The 19,499-nt window shown below is 39.6% G+C and overlaps 1 long non-coding RNA gene across 1 annotated transcript in view; it reads right to left on the bottom strand.

The window, feature by feature from the left end:
• Positions 1-17,935, bottom strand: part of LOC128108865 (uncharacterized) — a 194,028-nt gene extending 176,093 nt beyond the window's left edge. Inside the window, exon 1 of the long non-coding RNA XR_008217609.1 lies at positions 17,822-17,935. This is a non-coding gene — a long non-coding RNA (uncharacterized LOC128108865). The remainder of the gene's footprint in view (positions 1-17,821) is intronic.
• Positions 17,936-19,499: the final 1,564 nt, after the last annotated feature.

Here is a 19,499-nt window from a genome sequence, read left to right as displayed (position 1 = left end):
ACTCAAGGAATTTACAACAACTACCTAGGTGTTGGGTGGGTTTCTGTTTCAGTAAGCTGATTGCACCTCGTAGTAGGAAAGCTGAATGCATGAAACTATATTTCTGCTATTCTGAATCTTCTTTCTAAAATTCACATGCAGATCCAGTGTGGTAGAGGAGTGGTCACATGATCTTGCCACTGAGTCTGGCAACCTGAATTCAATCTCAGGACACAAACAAAAGAAAGATACAATTGGCTTTCTCAAGTTTTCCTCTGATCTCCACATGAAGATCATGGCATGTGGCCTCAGACAAATACATAAGTAAATAAACTGTCATATACACATTCAAATTTTTTAGTACCTTCCCCTCAGACAGAGGTGTCTTTCAAACTGTTGCAGGCTTTGACCTTATTATGAACTCTACAGTGTAATTTGTACATGGTTTCCCCATTTTCAAATTAAGAAAATCAGTTTTAATGGGGTGTGTACATTTGCCCAACCACAGACCTTAATGATGGATGTAAGTATAAACATGCATTTGTTTAATTAATTTTCAGAGGAAAAAAATCATTGAATTCTTTCATTGAGGTTTACAAAAACAAACAGAAAATGATTATCTAAGTCATGGAAAACCAATAATAACATATACTCTCTTCTGTATAAGCAGAGTAAAACTATGACACATTTTCACACTTGCATCTATTTGACAGTGCTACGTATTTTTAATTACATATATGCTTATGTATCTATGTACAAATTTATGTGCACATGAGTGCAATTACCTACAGAGACCAGAAGAGGGAATCAGAATCCCTGGACTTAGAGTTGCAGACTGTTTCCCCCCAGGGAACAGAGGAACTCAGGTCCTCAATAAGAGCAGCAAGAAGTCTTAACCACTTAACAATCTCTTGCATACCGAGCTACATATTTTCAAGGACTAAAAGGTATCAAAGTAGTTTTTAAGCTACAGATTCTAGGTTATAATTGGTCTACAAACCACATTTAACACTAACAGAGTCTAAGGCCATTTAGCACAGACTCATGGCAGGACCCTCCTTTCCATGTGTTGATAAGGCAATCCTGTTGGGAGGCAAATTTTCAAAGTGAAATTAAATGTCCAGTCTGCTTATCACTCTGTGTCCTGTTTAGTTTTGACTGTCAACTATGGCCTAGAGTCATATAAGAAAGAAATTGTCTAGATTAGATTGGCCTGTAGGTATGACTGCAGAGGATTACCTGAATTCCTAATTAACATAAGAGGGCCCACCCCACTGTAGGCAGCAGTATTTTCTGATCAGATAGTCCTGGGATGCATAGGAAAGCTATCCAAGAGTGTACCTGTAAGCATGCTATCAAGCAGCAATCCTTCATCATTTCAACTTCAGGTTCCTGCTTGAGTTTTTGTACTAGCTTCCTTCAATGGTAGACTGTGACTTGCAAACTGAAGTAAACCCTTTCCTCCCCTAAGTTGCTTTACCCCTAAGTGTTTTATCATAACAGAAAGGAAACAAGAACAATCCACCAACTCCAATAAGTCTACAGAAGGTTAGAAACCAAGTAAAATCTGTGTCTTAGCTAGAGTTCCTACTACTATGATGAAACAGCATGACCAAAGATACTTGGGGAGAAAAGAGTTTACTCAGCTACTCTCCCACATCACAGTTCATCATCGAAGGAAGTCAAGACAAGAACTGAAGCAGAGCAGGAACCTGGAGGCAGGAGCTGATGCAGAGGAATGCTGCTTACTGGCTTGTTCCTCATGGCTTGCTCAGCCTGCTTTCTTATAAAACCTAGGACCATCAGCACAGGGATAGCACCACCCATAATGGGCTAGGCCCTCCCCCATCAATCACTACTTAAGAAAATACCATACAGGCTTGCCTGTAGCCTGATCAGATAGAGGTAATTTCTCAATTGAGTCTTCCTCCTTTCTGATGACTCTATAGCTTGTGACAAGTTGATATAAAACTAGCAAGTACAACCTGGGAGTCAAAGGAAAGGTTATTGGAAGAGATGTTGGAAGATGATGCCTGAAGACTTGGGGTGTAGATAAGGTGATAATTCTTGTGTGTGTTTCCAATCTCAGCAAAGGACCAATAAATACCAAATGATGGACAATCAGTGGGATGGTGGTTATTGAGCCACCTCTGTTTCTCTGGGGTAAAGACTCCCACCATGGTTGTCAATGCAGCATTGCTAGTCTGCCTAGTCATGTAACTAGACAGAGACACTCTTTATGTTAATATCAACACAGAACTGCAGGTGGCTGTAAGCTCCACTCTCTTCACTTATTATCACAGATCTGACAGCTCTCAGCACCTGGGCATGACTCTGACAATCTTCATAGATGACACACCAAGTCAAAAACACAAAGACTGCCCTAAAGGAAATCAGAATGTAGTATTTGGGATATCTAAAGAAAGTTACCAGAAAAAAAAGAGAGATCTATTGTTAAGGTCAGTTGCTAATAGGCTAAGGCAAAATGACTAAAGATTATGTATTAAGTAGTGCATGAAACAGGAACACTGCTGGATTCAAGAGACTCGGAAGGAATTTAAAGAATATGAAAGAAGATCATCCTTTAGAGAATTTTACTGTCCTGTAAGGCAGGACAAATAAATGGAATAATAACTAGAGGTTAAGCCCCAGTAAGGGTTATTTAATGTAGAAAAAGTTTTATACATAATTTTAATCAAATGTACCCAGAATGAAAGAGGAAATTGATGATGCAGGGGAAAAAATGAACAAATTTCTGGTTATGTTCTCGAGCAGACGGGATGAGTAGACATTAACATTGGACAATGTACTTGGCTCATTGAACTTGGTCTCAGAAAAATTACCACTGAATTATTTAGAGCCTTCTCAGCAGATTAATGTAAGTCAATGATGAGAGATGATTCATATCCACTTTTGATGTGTGTTCAGCCACTCATGAATACTTTTGCTGAGTAAAGCAATGCATATGCCTTCATTGCATAGATGCATGAGTCATCAGCATAAGGGAAATTTTTGAGCTAAGCTTCATTTGTGGCTGAGGAGGGACATAAATTAGGAAATACCTTCAAAGTCTTGAGTGGCAGGTTTTTTCTTTTTTCTTTTACCTAATGAACCCAGTTCTTGCTCCATAGCCTCTTGGTATTTTTGGTGCTCTGTGTGACTCTCATGCTTTGTCTGCTCTAGGTTTCCTCTTTTTAGTCAAATTTAAAACTGTTTTCAAATGTTACCTGCTTTCACATACATACTTTCTAGGATGGTGGCCAAGTCCTTCTATCAGGTATCTGTAGCACCACATCCAGTGTTCAATCCTTGGAGGTAATCCAAGAATTTATGCTTGATCTATCATTCTCATTTCCTTCTTTCTGGTCACCTCTTCCAATAGTGTGTGATAATGAATAATACTCTCCTGGTGGTGTTTTAAGGTGAAAGTTCTTTGTATTCATCCTGGAATGATATTGATAGTGTAATAATGTTCCCTATGAGTCAGTGCTTGTATTATCTCATCTAACACTCCTAAACACCCTATGTGTTGCCAAGAGAAAAGCAGTGCTCATAGAAAAAGAGAAACTAAGTCTTAGTAAACCTCACAGATACTCCTACATTGTACTGATAATCACCAACCTCAACCTAGTAACATCCCACTTCTGGTCCCAAAGACACTTTGGCCATTGCCCAGGATGAACCGAAGGTAGTGGTTGCAGTTCAGATACAGTCAAGGCATGACAAAACACAGAATACGATTGTGGAATGTATAAGGTTAAATTACACCTTATAGGATTATGGATATTCCAGAAACTCTTAGTGGAGCAGTTCAGTATATCTTATGGGTGGATATAGCATTTTCTGAAGGAGTGTGAGAGCTATACCACTCCAGGAAATTTCCTTCTTCAAGGGCAGGGTATAGGCCAGTACTGGTGGGAAAGTTAGTCACTCCTTTCCTCCTGTGGCCCAAAGACTACACCCTGGTGCCAATGAGACATCTTCCTGCCTAGGGTGTGTGTGAGAAACGGAACTTGGAAGCTACAAGTCACTACTCATGGAAAGAGTTTCGGTCCCAGATACTGGAAGTCAAATTTAAAATTGAGATTTTCAGAATGGAGAATAAGGAATTGATGACACTGTAAGCAGGGGTGAGAGGAGAACATAGGTTAGCCTACACAAATGGTCCCAGGATGCCCAAATTAAAGTAATAGGGGCTGCACATGCTCATGCACATGAGCTAGAGTGCATTCAGTCACACAGATCAACTTTCCCTGGAATAGCAATCCTACAGATGCATAACTTCACATATGATCTCTGAAGATTAATATTCAGCTCCTTTGAACCCCAACTTACAGGCACAAGCATCTATTTGACAACTCCACTAGGAGGCTGCAGGTGTTTCTGAAATTGATCTTATATAATTTCTCATTCTTCCACTGTCTGCTGTACTGAATAAAATTTCTCCCTTTCAGTGACTGGCAGCTTTAGTTTTCTGGCTGGCCAGGTTGAAAATTTTAGAATCATCCTTGATTCTTTCCTTTCACTCTTCCAATGCAATCTATCTGAACACCTTCTGGTCCCCCTACCTTACCCACCCATTTCACACTGCTTTCTCCCCATGCACCAAGCCATCCCTGTCTGTCTTCAGATTATTGCTATAACACCTAATTAATGTTCTTTTATTTCACAGACAAACTAGAAATGCTTAGGACACAGAAGCAAGGGTGACCATCATAGAAAATAAATGAAGTGTTTTCAACACAAATGTGTCCCATACCTCCCAGGAAGAAAGCAAAATCCTTAATGTGATATCTAAATCTTTATGTGAACTCTCATCACCATCGAGACTTGGGCTCCACTGTCCTCTTTTTACTCTTCTGACTTGTTTTTCTGTTATATGGAAGCACCAACAATGTCATTGTCTTTGGATTTTACTTGTGTTCCCCGCCTTGGCTCTGCCAAGATGGTTGCTCTTCCATATATTCAAGGCTGTTTCTTCAGATCTATCATGTTTTCTCAAATATCACTTATAGGTTTTGAAAATAGATACAGTCTCTGTGGTCCCTTTCCCTGCTGTGCTTTTATTGGTAGCATTAGTCACCATCAGTCATACTTTGGGTTTTATTTGCATAATTTTTGTCTCCCACTGGATGTAAAATTCTGTGAAAGAGGAACTTTTGTCCTTTGTTCTTTACTCTAGGGCTTCTTAGGCATTCTCTGTTCCTGACCCCTTTTTAAAACTTGAGAAACTTGCATGAGCTGGGTGTGTGCGTACATAAAATAAATGTGCTAATCAACATTTGCTGATCATAAATTACAAGGAATTTATTCAGAACAGTTTTTAGTATACATAAAATTTTATTAGTTAATAAAGATGAAATAAATTTTCATAATAATGAGCTAGATATACATATTTATTTTTACATAAGGAGAATTAAATTCTGGCTGAATATGTGATACTGCAGGATATAGAGTTAGTTGGTATTTTTATTTTATAATTATAAGTGTTGAGGATGACAGTTGCACGGATATGTAGTACAAGGTGGAGAAATATATTTAGGGCTATTTCAGAAATTTTTGAAAATTCTCTCCTAATTCCAGGCCATAGTTCATTTAATGACATTTTATGAAACTCAAATGAACAACTTAAATAGTCCTGTTTCTTATAAGTATACCGTTACATTTCTATGAGAACAGAACCGTGATACTATGTGGTAGAACATACAGTACAAAAATATGCATGTTCTGTGTTCAGAGTGGGCCTACAGTGACATTGAAATGCAAGATGGTCAAATTCTGCCAGAGATGCTTTGATTTCATCACACATTTGATTTTGAATTAATTTTTGCCAATGTATGTAAAGAACCTTTTCACTGTTGCCGAAGTTTGCAACTCCCATATTCAGTTATGCGAACTGTGGTGCCATGCCTCACAAGTTGGAAAGTTGTGCTCTCCTCTACCACCTATCTCTGGAATAAGATTACGATAGAATATGTGCCCTATCCCACACCTGATATTGAAGGCTAATGACAGCAAGGGAAGGCTACCAGAGGTAAGGGCTATATTCTAAAATGAGTATCATGGTTGTTACCAAAGTAACACTGGGCAGAGAATGAACTGCTGGAATAGCCACCTCCACATATTTTCCTTGTTTGCTCAGCTTTTTTAGTGCTGCATAGCATTACCACATCCAATGGGAACACAGAAGACAAGAACCCATTGGATGCAATCAACTTGGGAGAGTATGGCAAGATCCAAACAAGAATAGAGATAGCTCTGGAGAAGCAGGTAGCATATAATGGACAATAGAGCTGTGGGTGATGCTTTGTTAAATACAAAGCTCATTGGTTTTATTCACTAAAAACCAGGGTATTTACTATGAGGAGGATTATAGAAATGACAATGATCCAGAGGCACTGCTTTTGTCTTTACAATTTTCCATCCATTTCTTTCCAATGAGCATCCCACTTCAGTGTGTATATTTAACTTGGAACATCTATTCCAAATGGGAGCTTTAGTTTCTTCCTTAAATGCTTATAGTACAGTAACCAGAGACATTAATTAGCACTGGTGATATATGCTGCATTTAAATGTAGAATACTGGGAAGGTAGAGTTCTCAACTGAAGTTCTATTGTGCTGTTCTGGGAACAAAGTCTGGGCTGATATTGGGTTTGGGCTTTACTGTCTGCCCAAATAACACCAGACTGCATGAAAGAGACTCTTAGAGCCTCTGTTTATACTGCAGCAATGGCTACCTGGGACCTCATGGTCCCCAAATGTCTGCAATAGTGGCTTTGGATCATAGCTGAGACTCTCACAGCCCTGCCTTAACTTTAGAACAGATTTACTGAATCTCACCTAATTACAGCGTGCTATCCTAAACCAAAACTAAATTGTTTAGACTAAGCCAGGACCTAATATCTCTTTCACTCACATTTTCCTTTCTAAACAGTTTTTAAGACATATAATTGATACTCAATTATTATGTGTTAATTTTAAAAACTCACTTCGGGTACTGCAGAGATGGCTCAGCCGTTCACAGTGTTCCCGCTCTCCCTGAAGACCTGAGTTGTGTTCCCTGTACTCCCATCTGGCAGATCAAGACTACTTGTATTTCCTGATCCAGGGAGTCCAATGCTCTTTTCTGACCTCTGTGGGCACACAGACAGATTCACACATACACAGAAGCAAAAACAAGTCTAAAAATCAAACAAACAACAATAAAAAACAAACCTCATTCATGTTAATATGAGAAATACACAGAATTTAGTGCTAACAAAAGTATTTTTGTTAGTTATTAGCTATCAATATGCATTCAATAATTTTCTGACCTTTGAATTAACTAAACATTTATTGAAGAATAAGAATGATAGTAAATTTTAAAGTGCTACAGAAAGTAATGGTTTACTCAAGTTCTTTTTTTCCTTTTATTTTTGAGATTACCATACAATTATGTCACTTTTCCCATTCTTTTCTCCCTACAAGCTCCCCCTCACCCCTCCTAGCTCTCTTTCAAACTCATGGCTTCTCAATTATTCCTACATGCGTATGGCATATATGTATATATGCATATATTCCCAAATATAACCGGCTCGTTTTGAACAATGCCACTCACATGCACATTGTTGAGGCTGAGCATTGGATATTAGACAACCAATTGGTGTACTTATCCCCGGATAATATACACCAATTCTGTTTCTCCCATGTACATATTTCTAAATGTTACTGTATGATTAAGTGGTCATTCAATACTATTCAGTTTGTCATCAGATGCTCTGTGTGAAACCTGCTCAAGGAAAGCAAGGTGGTTGAGATGAAGCTGAACAATCAGCATAATAATCTTCCTGTGGTGAACATTGGTGTTATAAGGTTCTCTGGGCCTCATCTCTTATCTTTAGAGGAAGAGTAATAGTACAAGTACCATGCTTATTACAGATTTGGTAAATGTCTGCAATACATAGGACGGGGTTTAGAATGGAGTTAACTCTGCCTAAGTGTAGTGGGAGGGGTTGTTCTTTTTTGTGTCTGTGAGTATGGGCACTGGTATGTGCTATGAAATGTGTGTGGAGCTTGAAGACCCTTGAGTGTTGGTTCTTGTCTTCCTCTTTGAAGGTTTGTTGCTTTTCAGCAATGTACACTAGACAAGCTGGCCCCTGAGTTGCCAGGGATTCTGCAGTCTCCCACTTCTCATCTCCCTGTTGGAGCACTGGGACAGAGGATGTTCATGCTCTGCCTCCAGCTTCTATGTGGATTCTGGTGGTTCAAATTCAGGTCCTTGCATTTGTACAGCATACATGTTTACCCACTGAGCTGTCCCCCAGGCTCTATAATTGTTTTTCAAAAAATTAAATGACTGACATTCCATTCATATCCTTTTCCTATTGATTAATAAAAAGTTCAGCAATAGCATTTGAGAATTGCATAGTATATCTTATAAGAAGATTTGTGCTAGGCAGCAATGGTGCATGCCTTAAATCCCAGCACTCAGGAGACAGAGCCAGGCAGATGTCTGGGAGTTTGAGGCCAGCCTGGTCTACAGAGCAAGATCTAGGACAGGTACCAAAACTACACAGAGAAACCCTGTCTCAAAAAGCCAAAAACCAAAGGAAAAAAAAGAGTATTTGCTGGACCATATATTAAGTTCTATAAGCTTGCATTGTTTCCAGCAGATTGTTTGTTTTTCTATCAGCTGTTGTTTATTGACATATAGGTAGATTCTAAGTCAACAGGCTAGGAGACGTTTGCAGTGGTGAGGAAAATGGGTAGAAGGTGGAGCAACACCTGAAAAGAGAATGAGTTTCTTTGTTTCTGATCTAACTTATAAATGAATTATGAAGTGTATTTGGCAGAATAATAATACCACCACCATTAACACACACACACACACACACACACACACACAGACATGTCCATCTCTGTAGTAACAGAGGCTTTGATGATGTAAATAGAGATCTTGATAAACCTGAGTTTTTCAGATGGGTAAGGTCTAATACTTAAAACAAGAGACTATTTACTAATTATGACCAAAAAGAGAAGGGTTATAAGACAGACAGAGTCATGTGACACTGCTGGCAATGAAGAAAGAGAAAGCAGGACACAGTCTAAGGAATGGGGCTGTTCTCTAGAAGTCAAAGGCATGAGAAATCAAGTTCTTTCCAAGAGCCTGCAGACACTTCTACTCAGCTCCGTGAGTGTCTGAGGGACCTCTGACCAATAAATCTCAGATAATAAATCTGTGTGGTTTATAGCCACTCACTTCAGGCTAATTTGTCATAACAGCCAAGAGAAAGTATGTGAGTGACCAGACTAGCTGAACAAGCCATCTCCACTACAGACAGTGAATCCTGTGGTGTTTGGACATCTAGATTTATCCACTTTTATTTAGAAGGATAGGTTCTATAGTTTAGTAAGGAATTTACTCTAATAAATTTATTCACACACAACTTTGAAAACTGACAGATTGTCAAGCCATGAAACTAGAAGGCAATGGGCTTTGGGCTTTATAGCAGTTGAACCTATCGTTGGCAGATTCATTAAATACTTCACTTATTGTTTTATGTGGCTATTTCCTATACCATAATCATATTGTACATAAAGAAACTTACGCTATCTGAAATTCAAATTTAAGCAGATACCTTATATTTTAACAGAAGTCTGTCCAAGGGAAATCATAGCTATCCTAACTCATTGGCCCCTCAGCCAATGGACTGCACACTATCCTCTGGAGAGTCTATAACTCCAGATACCCAGCTTCCTGTGGAATGACAGAGTATCATCATCTCCAAACAGCAGACAGGGGGATATGCGTCCATCAGGTTTAGCCTGTATGTTCCAAGTATAAGCAATAGCTTAAAGAATGATGCTTCAATTACACTGTGTATGAGAATCACACAGGAAAATTATGATGAGGTAGATTCCTGGATTCATCAAGAGATTCTGATTCAGAACTGGAAACAGATTCATAGATTGCTGTTAACAAGCATTGCAAGTGGTTTTGATGAAGAATCTGTGACTCACACTCTAAGAAACCTAGACTTGACCTCAGTGATTTCTGACAGAGAAACACCACCACACTTGCTTTGTGAGGATTATTGATAGGCACATGTGCTTCAGACATTTGCTAAATGCAAATTGCCTAAAACTCATTAGCATCTCTTCCTTCTTCTCCTCAAAGTTCCCTGGCTGCCCTGAAAACTTCGCTAATTTCTTTAGCTGTTCTGAGTCCTGCCCTCACCTTTGTTTTCCTGTCCTGCCAGGACATTATGCCAAGCCAATCATCTCAGGCTGTTTCTCCTGATTGGAAGTGCATCAATCTTGCCTTTCCAGTTTTCCTGGGTTTTCACGGATAGAGGAAATGAGGTTCCTCCCTTGTTTTTCTCTTTAATCATCTTTGTGATCCTGAAAACCTGATATTTTGCTTCCTTTGTTCAACAGCTTGCCAAATCTCTATATTTTTTTCCTTTTGTCACTTAAATTTCAGAGATTTTGTTCCTGGCCAGCACAGCCATACACAACATGTGTTTTCAGATTTGGAGCAAAAGGTACTATCCACTGCTCATCTTGCCTGGAAATAAGCCAAAGGCAGATTACATTTCTCCATAACTTTGGTGTTCCTGTCACCCACTGCATCCCCACCCTCTCAAGAAATACAGGGGACAGCCACCCAGGGCAGTACAGTGGGTGACTATGACTGCTGCCTTGTGGAAAACACAGTAAGCAGGAAGAAAGACTTTGTCCTCCTCTTCCTTAGTTAGTTCTTGGCGCCTGAAAATTCACAGTTCCCACTTGGAAGGACATGAATCCAAGTAAGCAGGCATTGGTCCTTGTGTTCAGGGCCACCTGGGGCTTAGCTGAATGGCCCAGGCCTCCTGGTTTTGAGAATCAGGAAATAGCAGGCTGCAGGGTCAACCAGGCCACTCCTGAAAAAAATAGCTCACATTGTTTAGAGCATGGGGACCAATATCTACAAATATCCAAATGCTTTTTAGACGAACAATAGCAGCACAAATGAGCAGTTTCCCAGACCCTTATGTTGCCAAGCAGGGTTTCCCATGGTATGGGAAAACTAGAGTATAGTTTTAGTGATTGTAAAGAATATATAACAAGTTTAGCAGCCTGAACTCTTCCTGTGTGTTATTGTTTTACTGACCCAGTATCTCCCGCTGATATGCTTTGTACATGGCCAAGGCTGGAGAATTTGAACTAGAAAAGAACTGAGTATTAACCCAGCACTGTCACTAATAAGTATGTGCACTGCAGGTGTCTTTATCTCCTTGGGATTCTATAACCATGGTGAACACTAGTAGACGACTTCCATTGTCTCTATACACAAGACCTGGATGACTCTAAAAGTGTATTTCCATCCACATCTCAAAAAAGCTCCAAGTTTCTGCTTAGGACACTAAGAAACCCACAGCTGACCAAATGCCTACAGTTATAAGAGGCAAGAGACTACCTATAGCACAAACCAGGACAGGCTGTGGCTTGCTGGCGTGGTCTCGGGCATGAATCATATCAGAAGGGTGCTATACTCTCTGAGAACCACTGGCGACTTCACTTCAAGGGAACTGGAGTATCAGCAACCCTTCACCTATATCTGGAATAACCTCCATGTCACCAGGACACACTCTTGAACTAACACACCCATGCGTGCAATAAGCTGACTAGAGTAGGCAGTAGAGTAGTAGAGTAGGCTGACTGGTAAAAGCTGCAAGATGGAGAGATCCAAAAGAGGTGCACCTTGGGACAAGGGAAGTTATTGAGGTAGGCAGGTTTGCAAGTTGCAATTTGAAGTCCATACTGAAATGTGGTCTTTCTCTTTTTTTTTTTTTTTTGGGGTTTTTCGAGACAGGGGTTTCTCTGTGTAGCTTTGCACCTTTCCTGGAACTCACTTGGTAGCCCAGGCTGGCCTCGAACTCACAGAGATCCACCTGGCTCTGCCTCCCGAGTGCTGGGATTAAAGGCGTGCGCCACCACCGCCCGGCTTCTCTTTTTTATCTTAAGTAAATAATGCTTACCTCACTAACTGGCTGTTACGTGGTGAGTGACATTTTCATATTATCATTAAAGCTTTTTCTAAACTCTCTGATATGGAAATGGCATGGGCTGAAGATTAAGAGTGACAGAATGGCCTATCATAGCACAATGTAGGTTGATAATAAGTCCACTTATCTGAGATTCCCCCTCTGCACAAGGTCAATAATACTATGATCTAAATGATAAATGTTAAATGGACTCAGTTACAAAAAAAAAAAAAAAAAATGCCCTACCCTAAGTATGACTTGAACAAGGGCAACACTAACAGGCACTGTAAAATGGTCAGAGAAAAACTCAGGTGACCTCAATCCTACACAGAGAACTACAAGCAACTAAGGATGCTGAGAGCTGGGGAGATAGTCTCCAGGGAAGAGAATGTGGTTTGTTTCTCCAATACCAAATAGTCAATCCTGAACATATATTCATGCAAGTAACATCATACAGCCTCAGTGAGGGAGGCAAGGTGGTACAGAGGAATTTGGAGGGACAAAAGGAAAGGGAAATCATACACATTATAATCTCAAAAAATACATATTTTTTAAAAAATACTCGGCAACTAGAAAGAACATAGAATATTCAGAGGATTTTATTTCCTCTCTTTTTTTGTTTTCATTATTTTCTCTATTTCATTTTTGCCTCCTTTGCTTTTTTCTCTAGTCATCTGCTCCAGGAAGACTGGAGCAGACACAGTGGATAGAAGAAAGTAGAGGCAGGAGAGGAAGATAATTCTGAAAGTCTGTCTGGCAGGCGGGATGCATAAGGTAGAGTACACCTCAGGAAGCCTGACAAGCAGTTCCAGCATGATTCATCAGGTCACTGATAGTGAACAACAGACTTGGGCTAGCCCGGGTGTTGTGACCATGTCTTTAATCTCAGCACTTAGGCAGGCTGATCTCTGTGAATTTGAGTCCATCTTGGTCTTATGGTGACTTCCAGGTCAAGCAAAGACACACAGAGAAGGCCTAGTTCAAATAAACAAACAAACAAACAAACAGATAAACAAATAAATAAATCGTGGCCTGCTAAGAGAATGGGTTTGGCTTCTCCTGACGCCTCCCTCCTCAGCTATAGTTACCCTTGTTCATCCTGAATTCTGATACGATCTTTACTGTTTACATGCCTGTGTCTACACTCCAATGTTTAATGCCTACAAGGATTCTGGTTATAGTAGGTTAAAGACCACACTGAAGACTTCATGTTATTCTGAAACACTGTGGATAATCATTCCAAGGTTTGGCTCTTGAGGTTGAAATACTTCAACCTACAGCAATGTCTCTGCTATGGAAGAATAACTAAGGAGGTCGTGTTTCTACTGTTCAAGAGGGAGATAATATGAGTTTGGACAAAGATGAGAGCAAAAGAAGTGGTGAGAGGTGGCCAGACTGGGATGTATTTTGATGAATTAATTGATGAAATTTGCAAATAGATTGATCATATAAAGTAATAAACATTAAAAATCAGTCAGGCAAATTTTTTTCAGTACTTATCAAGATGTAGAGGGTGAGAGGAAGCTTTTCGGAGCGTAATGGCCAATAATTTTATTGTTGACCTAGTAAATCCCTCGTGACTATTAGTTGTCAGAAGCAGACACTGACCTGAAGCCCTATGGAAATATGAGGGTTTAAGCCACAAAGACATGTTGTATTTGGGGTGCTTTGAGCTTCGGTAAAGTCTCCAAAGAACAGCATAAAGGTGGAAAGCAGGAAGAAAGGGCAACCACTGAACTTTGTAGATTTCAGCCTTTGAGAGAAAGAATGAGGATGAGAACAAAATGAAGGAGACAGAGAAACAAAAAAATCAGGAGGCCATGGAGTCCTTGGAGCTAAATGAGGAAATGTTAAAGACAAACTTCAGTACCACCTGCTGCTGCTAAGGAATTGCTGGCAGAGTGATCCCAGGAGAGCTGGAGACCTGACCTTTGGATTTGGCAAGATCTAGACAGTTAATGACCTTTACAAGAACAGCCTCAGACAACAGTAGTGCTGAGGTAAAGAGCAGCAGGAAGAGAGAAAATGAATTCAGAGAATAATCGTGTTGAAGGACTTTGCTGTGAAACAAAGTGGAGAAACGGACAGTGATTGGAGGAACTAGGGGCTGACAAAGACATACGGCATATTTTGCTTTTTATGGTTTGCAGGATCTAGAATGTGTTAATAATTCATTAAAGAGGAACAAATCCTAGTAGAGAAAGACAGGCAAAAGCTGAATAAAAAACAACAAGAAGAAAATATTAAACAGAATAATCAAACAAATCTAATCAATCCAGGGCACATGCAATGACATTGACTCCCAGTAAGATTTAAAAAAATAGCTATTGCGAGAAAAAGTATAGTCACTAAAGAGATAGCTCAGGTGGTACGGCACTTGCCACACAAGTATAAAGACTCCAGGCCAAACCCTCAGCCTACATTAAAAAAAATCAGTATAGTATAGTGTTCAGCACTCCTTATCCCAGGATGAGGAAGCAGAGACAGGTGGATCTCCAGGGCTCACAGGTCAATTCTGGACTAACTTTTTAATGCCAGTTCAGCTAGAGTCCCTATTATAAAAGACAAGAAACCTCAGGAAAAATGACCCCTGAGGATGTCTTCCAGAGTCCATACACAACCAAACATGTACTCCAACACACATGAAAATGAAGGTATAATCTATTAAAGTGTGGATGACTTGATGCCAGCTGAACCTTAGTCTAGAGCTACATTATAATAGAGACCAGTGTTTGTTTCTTTACTGTCATCATCGAGGAACCATACAGCCACCCATAAGTCTTCTATCTCTCACAATATTTAGCTAGAATTAGAAACATTTGAACAACCCAAAAAGGGGTACTTAGATGCTCTTCATAGTGCTTTATTCCACAGAAATTTCCCATCAATTTCTTTTTTCAATGCCAAAAATACTTAGTTTGAGTTAGTAAATTACATTTCATAGTCATTGAAGAAAATAGCTTATCAATGTCCACTCCGCATTTGCTAGCAACACTGTCAAACTTCCAAAAAAGGAAGGGGGACAAGGAGTGGAGAAGCCCTTAAATGAAGAGGGAACAAGAGAAAATGTGGAGAAATAGATTTCAGCATCAAATCATGGGTTTTAGGGAAGAGTGCATACCATCAAAACATTATGAATTATATTCATCTTTAAAAGCCCTTCCCCTATACTTTTGAGAGAAAGGACAGTGCTATAATATAGCACTGCCTCCATAGACTGCATGCCAATGATTTGATCTCTCTACGATTCCTGCACTCCAGTGTAAAATGCTACCAGTGTGTGTCCCTCAGGAAGAGGCGTTTGAAGTTAAAAATGTCCCTAAATAGACGTCTGGGCCTACAGCAGGTGCTCATTTAAAGGCTATCTCAAATGAATACCTCTTTTCATGTTGAAGTTAATTAAGTGTACTGACCCATTGCCAAATAGGTTAATAAACTGAACTTTCAGTAAGCCCTTACTGAATTCCAGGTAGGCACTTTCAAGATATTTTGTGTGATACATTATTTACAAAATTGTCTCTGCTCTCCAAGAGTTCATCAAATTCCAGATGACAAACTGATGGTCAGTAAAAAGGATATATTCATTTACAACCATTCTGAAGAGCTGGAATGAAAATCACTCCATCAACAGTGATTGTGCACATGGCAGCCGGTTGGGAGTTTGAGCGAATTTCTGTGACATTGGCTGTGTCAGTGAACTTGAAGGGAGGGAATTTCTGCGCATAAATTCATATTAAGATGCCCATGGTAATATGGATGAGATAAGATCTCTTTGTCCTTATAGCAACAGTAAAACTAAGAATCTCAATAACAAATACATTTTGTCAGTCATTGTGCACTTGTCTATGTGTTGAGGTGCAGAATTATGTAAGAGAAGCAAGATCCTTCTCTATGGATGTTAATATACTTGTTGGAGAAATGCAGTATAGAAATGAATATATTTATACAAATCTCATGTAGTGGGTAGCCATTCCAGCCTTGATCTGGAAATTCCAACCCCCATTGAGGCTTCAGTAACTGTCACGCCTACAACTCGGGGCCAAGAGAGGGCCCTGAAGACCCAAGATCTGGATGCACCAGTTCTCTTAGTTCCTGGACCCTGGACGCTGGAGGTAGACCGAGCAGAGTTCTCCAGAGAACACCACCGGACTGTGCCATGCCTTTCCCAGACTCTGTAAACTATCCATTCACTTGTAAGTTATCCCACAAAATAAACCTCCCTTTTAACTACGTGGAGTGGCCTTAATAATTTCACCAATACTCTCATATTTAAATATGTGCAGTAGAACACATCAAGTGTGACATAGATGATCTTTAGGCAGCTTTTGTGTAATTCAGAAGTCCACAATCTTCCATTGTGGTAGTACCTGAAAAATTATCATGTACGGGTCACATCTACTTAGGTCTTATGCTTGCACAGATATGTATTAAAGCACACTCATGCCTGCCTATTTTGTGATGATACCGATTTCTACAACAATATAACTGAGTACATGCAAGACAAAACAGGAGACCCTCAAAGACAGAACTTTCTACTCTGGTCACTTTAGCCTTCTAGACTCTGTGTTGTGTGATCTGAACACTATTCAGCTGGAGTTTTAGGTGACAAAAGTCAATTATGCATTTATGCGACAGGAAGCCCAAAAGAAGACAATTAAATATTCTCAAAATGAATGTTGACAGTATTAGCATCCCAAGGTATCAGTATGATATCACCAAGTGCATGGAATCTGCCCTGATTCTCTGAACCTTCAGTGGGTTGTCATCATGTCTTTGATTTTCCAAGATGGTCATCTTGTTTACAATTGAAGTTGGAATGCATGGATGGAAAAAAATGAGCACCTGTATTTATGTTTCACTTTAAGGATGGTGAACTTTCTCAGATCTTCAGTGTACCATTCTTTATTGTATTATTGACCAAAATTCAATAGAATGCTCATTATTTTTCTTTTTCTCTAATATTTTACTTTATTATTTATGTATATATGTGTCTGGTCGGATGGTGTCTAGATTGTACAACACAGAAGGCAGGAGCCTTATACTACCAGAGGAGTACATGAGGAGTACCTACACATTGGTGCAGGTGTCCACAGAAGTCAGAAGAGAACACTGGGTCCCCTAGTTATACTTAAATGCAGTTATGCACCATTAGATGTGGTCACTGAGAACTTAAGTCGGGTCTCCTGTGAAAGCAGTACGTACTCTTAACCATTGAGCCATCATCTAGCCCTGATATGCCCATTTTAAAATTAATCCTTGATCAGAACACTAAAATCACTATGTGCACACATGCACACTGACACATATGCATGCACAAAAACATACACTAAAGAATAAAGAAAATAAACAAAACCAGGATAGCCATAGAACCAATCACATTTACGCTATCAGTTGCATACTAAACTACTCTATCATATCACAGATGTTCTTATAAAATGTTACAAGTTAAATAAACACTAAAACATACTCCCCACTGTTATAGCAGTGCTAACTATTCTGTACCATGGCATTCTTCTTTGCCAAATGTGTTTCGTGTAAACTGGTAACTTTTCTAGTCTTCCTTGCACTCGTGAAAGAAAAGACTAAGAGGGAAGTTCATCAATGCCTATCTTCTTGACGACTATGCTTTCAAAGTTCTAATGAGAAGCAAGAGAAGTCTAAATGAAAGGTCATTAACCATGATAAATACTAAAAGCACCAAACCCATTGCCATAGACTACAGTTTTTGTAATCTCAACTTCCATCTTCAATAAAGTGAATGGTAAGAAAGGCTCACTGACTTCTTACAGCTACACAGACATGAAGCCATGCTAACAAGTTTCCAAGATAACCTTACCTTCATCTCTGTGTTCAGAATAACAACAGCCTGGAAAGAGGGTCAATTAATTGTGATTGCCCCTCTTCTCATTTCCTTTACTGACAGAAGACTAGGAGAGGCACAGGAGAGCCACCCAAATAGAAAAGGAGTTGAAAATGGGCCACTTTCAACATGGCTCAGGTTGCACAGAATTAAACAATCCAATAAGTTGAGGACATTCACTGCATGTGTTCATTCTCTGGGAAACATTGAACTAGACCTGGGGAGAAAGGGTGAAAACAGAGCCAAGCTCCCTACCAGGAGGAAGCAGGGAAACCATGGAAAATGAAAGGTACCTTAGAAGAGATTTCTGCAAAGGTCATAACAGAAGACTGGGACGCTGGCCAAAGTAAAGAGGGGGAGGAAGTGAGTCATGTAGACAGAGACTCATACACAGGCTCAGGGATGGAGCTCGGCATGCTGGGTCTCGGCTCATGTCTATCAGATGCCTAGAATCAATGTTGACATTCAGAGGACAAGGGGTGTAGCTATGTGCTACCATTAGAATTTCTTCATTTGGCCATTTACAGAATGTCTCTGAGGCCAAAAGACATTCAAGCCCCCTTAGTTTTTCTGATATTTCTAATGTACTACAAATGAAGCCAAAAAAAATGTTCAAACACATTGCTATCTAGCAATAACTCATTGTTCAAAAGAAAATACCACTCCCATGCTAAACACAACATGCAGTTAATAAAAAATAATGAGGTCACCACACCATGCACAGTCAGATAATGGGACATAGCTTTAAATGTCCAAATTATACCAAGTTTATAACTTTATATACCATTTCATTTAATTTTACTTGGAGGCTGTACAAGAGTTTAAATATAAAGCCATTGTGACATTCAACCTTAATGACCTTTATTATAGTACCCAATTCATTTATTAGTTTGACAAGCATTTACTGTGAGAAATATTTATAAAGTAGGGATTGTGGAAAAATGATTTTGCAATTGCCTCATTGGTCCTGACATCCCCAGATATAAGGCAAGCATTGAACACATAGAAGTAATTCTACTGTTTGGTGTTATGCTAAATGCTTTCACGTCAAAACAAGCTCTATAGGACTCAATTTCTGTAATTATAAAGAAAAGAGGATGAACCTATACCTTTCAGCAGACCCAGAGATTAGAAATGCTAAGCGTAATTAGTCAAACTCAAAGTTAAGGAGACAAAAGGTTGACAGTAGTGTTGCATCAGAGTGACAAGGATTGCTTGGGAACAGCAGCAGAGCTGGGAGCCTCTATCCAAGGCCTCCAAAGGCTTGGAAAGAAGAAAGAAAATTGAGTGGCCAAAGTCTCTGTAGGCCTCTTGCTCAGGGAGGTACAGAAGCTAGGGACTTGGGGGAAGCCCTTTTGTATCTGATAACCTCATACATGAGAAATCTCTGAGACCTGGAAGAGGTTAATAAACTTCTGCAGCACTGACTGAGCTAGTCCTTCTGGAATCTTGAGAATGGCATTTGCATTCTGGGAAGTTCTATAGACTCTTGTTTTTCCAGAAATGCAGGTTAGCTGAATCAGATAGTATTTCCACCAGCCAAGAAATGTCCTATTCGATGCCAACATTTCTCACCTATGTACAGGAACACATCTGAGGAGAATGAGCGTAGACCTTCAGGAATGAGGAAAGTAAAGTAACCCACGGAGCTGGG

The sequence above is a fragment of the Peromyscus californicus genome, unplaced genomic scaffold (assembly GCF_007827085.1).
Source record: "Peromyscus californicus insignis strain IS unplaced genomic scaffold, ASM782708v3 Scaffold_13__1_contigs__length_99412109, whole genome shotgun sequence".
Classification (NCBI taxonomy): Eukaryota; Metazoa; Chordata; class Mammalia; order Rodentia; family Cricetidae; genus Peromyscus; species Peromyscus californicus.
Note: the sequence above shows the minus strand (reverse complement) of the source record. Positions and strands in the feature narration are given on the sequence as shown.